Genomic DNA, 3,689 nt, shown 5'->3' with positions numbered 1-3,689 from the left:
GCAGATCCATTTTTAAAGCATGTGTGGAAGAAATCTCATTCTTATAAAATTCCAAGCTGTTAGGGTTGAACTGGTGGAATTTCCCAAACTTGGACAGCAAAACTTTTGGGTTCATTTGTGGTGTGTGAATAGATTTTCTTTACTTACATTTGTTATTGTTTTAAAATTTTTCCAAACATAAACTCTAAAATTTTCATTTTGTGGTGATCTATTTGCATTTTTGGTTTACGGGATGAAGGGAGACCGAAAACTCAAAGTTTTTATTTAAGAAAAATGAGTACATCTAAAATGGAAATGCGCAATGCACAAATGTAGAGAGAGATAATTCCAAGGTGTGTCTGTAATTTTTAGGGACTGTAAGCCCTTTTTAGTTCTTATATATCAGGTTTTGCAATCGTCGGGGAATTTTGAACTAAGTGTTGACTCCCAATCCGTAAGTCATTTCTTAGGGTAATATAGCCCGTAACGCATGATAAATCACTTTACAATCATCTATGATCGTTAGGTCAGACTTTTGTAAATGGGCAAAATAATGGCTAGTTTGACTCGGGCAAATATCCCACCGCACGTTCACTTTTAGAATTTAATGAACATTTGTCATTCTCTTCAAAAGGTTTTGATCCATAGGTGATTTGCATCTTTAACGCGTTTGAAGCATGCAGATCCATTTTTAAAGCATGTGTGGAAGAAATCTCATTCTTATAAAATTCCAAGCTGTTAGGGTTGAACTGGTGGAATTTCCCAAACTTGGACAGCAAAACTTTTGGGTTCATTTGTGGTGTGTGAATAGATTTTCTTTACTTACATTTGTTATTGTTTTAAAATTTTTCCAAACATAAACTCTAAAATTATCATTTTGTGGTGATCTATTTGCATTTTTGGTTTACGGGATGAAGGGAGACCGAAAACTCAAAGTTTTTATTTAAGAAAAATGAGTACATCTAAAATGGAAATGCGCAATGCACAAATGTAGAGAGAGATAATTCCAAGGTGTGTCTGTAATTTTTAGGGACTGTAAGCCCTTTTTAGTTCTTATATATCAGGTTTTGCAATCGTCGGGGAATTTTGAACTGAGTGTTGACTCCCAATCCGTAAGTCATTTCTTAGGGTAATATAGCCCGTAACGCATGATAAATCACTTTACAATCATCTATGATCGTTAGGTCAGCCTTTTGTAAATGGGCAAAATAATGGCTAGTTTGACTCGGGCAAATATCCCACCGCACGTTCACTTTTAGAATTTAATGAACGTTTGTCATTCTCTTCAAAAGGTTTTGATCCATAGGTGATTTGCATCTTTAACGCGTTTGAAGCATGCAGATCCATTTTTAAAGCATGTGTGGAAGAAATCTCATTCTTATAAAATTCCAAGCTGTTAGGGTTGAACTGGTGGAATTTCCCAAACTTGGACAGCAAAACTTTTGGGTTCATTTGTGGTGTGTGAATAGATTTTCTTTACTTACATTTGTTATTGTTTTAAAATTTTTCCAAACATAAACTCTAAAATTTTCATTTTGTGGTGATCTATTTGCATTTTTGGTTTACGGGATGAAGGGAGACCGAAAACTCAAAGTTTTTATTTAAGAAAATTGAGTACATCTAAAATGGAAATGCGCAATGCACAAATGTAGAGAGAGATAATTCCAAGGTGTGTCTGTAATTTTTAGGGACTGTAAGCCCTTTTTAGTTCTTATATATCAGGTTTTGCAATCGTCGGGGAATTTTGAACTGAGTGTTGACTCCCAATCCGTAAGTCATTTCTTAGGGTAATATAGCCCGTAACGCATGATAAATCACTTTACAATCATCTATGATCGTTAGGTCAGCCTTTTGTAAATGGGCAAAATAATGGCTAGTTTGACTCGGGCAAATATCCCACCGCACGTTCACTTTTAGAATTTAATGAACGTTTGTCATTCTCTTCAAAAGGTTTTGATCCATAGGTGATTTGCATCTTTAACGCGTTTGAAGCATGCAGATCCATTTTTAAAGCATGTGTGGAAGAAATCTCATTCTTATAAAATTCCAAGCTGTTAGGGTTGAACTGGTGGAATTTCCCAAACTTGGACAGCAAAACTTTTGGGTTCATTTGTGGTGTGTGAATAGATTTTCTTTACTTACATTTGTTATTGTTTTAAAATTTTTCCAAACATAAACTCTAAAATTTTCATTTTGTGGTGATCTATTTGCATTTTTGGTTTACGGGATGAAGGGAGACCGAAAACTCAAAGTTTTTATTTAAGAAAATTGAGTACATCTAAAATGGAAATGCGCAATGCAAAAATGTAGAGAGAGATAATTCCAAGGTGTGTCTGTAATTTTTAGGGACTGTAAGCCCTTTTTAGTTCTTATATATCAGGTTTTGCAATCGTCGGGGAATTTTGAACTGAGTGTTGACTCCCAATCCGTAAGTCATTTCTTAGGGTAATATAGCCCGTAACGCATGATAAATCACTTTACAATCATCTATGATCGTTAGGTCAGCCTTTTGTAAATGGGCAAAATAATGGCTAGTTTGACTCGGGCAAATATCCCACCGCACGTTCACTTTTAGAATTTGATGAACGTTTGTCATTCTCTTCAAAAGGTTTTGATCCATAGGTGATTTGCATCTTTAACGCGTTTGAAGCATGCAGATCCATTTTTAAAGCATGTGTGGAAGAAATCTCATTCTTATAAAATTCCAAGCTGTTAGGGTTGAACTGGTGGAATTTCCCAAACTTGGACAGCAAAACTTTTGGGTTCATTTGTGGTGTGTGAATAGATTTTCTTTACTTACATTTGTTATTGTTTTAAAATTTTTCCAAACATAAACTCTAAAATTTTCATTTTGTGGTGATCTATTTGCATTTTTGGTTTACGGGATGAAGGGAGACCGAAAACTCAAAGTTTTTATTTAAGAAAAATGAGTACATCTAAAATGGAAATGCGCAATGCACAAATGTAGAGAGAGATAATTCCAAGGTGTGTCTGTAATTTTTAGGGACTGTAAGCCCTTTTTAGTTCTTATATATCAGGTTTTGCAATCGTCGGGGAATTTTGAACTGAGTGTTGACTCCCAATCCGTAAGTCATTTCTTAGGGTAATATAGCCCGTAACGCATGATAAATCACTTTACAATCATCTATGATCGTTAGGTCAGCCTTTTGTAAATGGGCAAAATAATGGCTAGTTTGACTCGGGCAAATATCCCACCGCACGTTCACTTTTAGAATTTAATGAACGTTTGTCATTCTCTTCAAAAGGTTTTGATCCATAGGTGATTTGCATCTTTAACGCGTTTGAAGCATGCAGATCCATTTTTAAAGCATGTGTGGAAGAAATCTCATTCTTATAAAATTCCAAGCTGTTAGGGTTGAACTGGTGGAATTTCCCAAACTTGGACAGCAAAACTTTTGGGTTCATTTGTGGTGTGTGAATAGATTTTCTTTACTTACATTTTGTTATTGTTTTAAAATTTTTCCAAATATAAACTCTAAAATTTTCATTTTGTGGTGATCTATTTGCATTTTTGGTTTACGGGATGAAGGGAGACCGAAAACTCAAAGTTTTTATTTAAGAAAAATGAGTACATCTAAAATGGAAATGCGCAATGCACAAATGTAGAGAGAGATAATTCCAAGGTGTGTCTGTAATTTTTAGGGACTGTAAGCCCTTTTTAGTTCTTATATATCAGGTTTTGCAATCGT

This window comes from Aristolochia californica, unplaced genomic scaffold, assembly GCF_029961685.1.
Source record: "Aristolochia californica isolate CCGP_79_NKW_82.1479 unplaced genomic scaffold, dmAriCali1.0.hap1 SCAF_5, whole genome shotgun sequence".
NCBI lineage: Eukaryota > Viridiplantae > Streptophyta > Magnoliopsida > Piperales > Aristolochiaceae > Aristolochia > Aristolochia californica.
The sequence above is the reverse complement of the archived record's forward strand: the minus strand, read 5'-3'. Positions refer to the sequence as shown.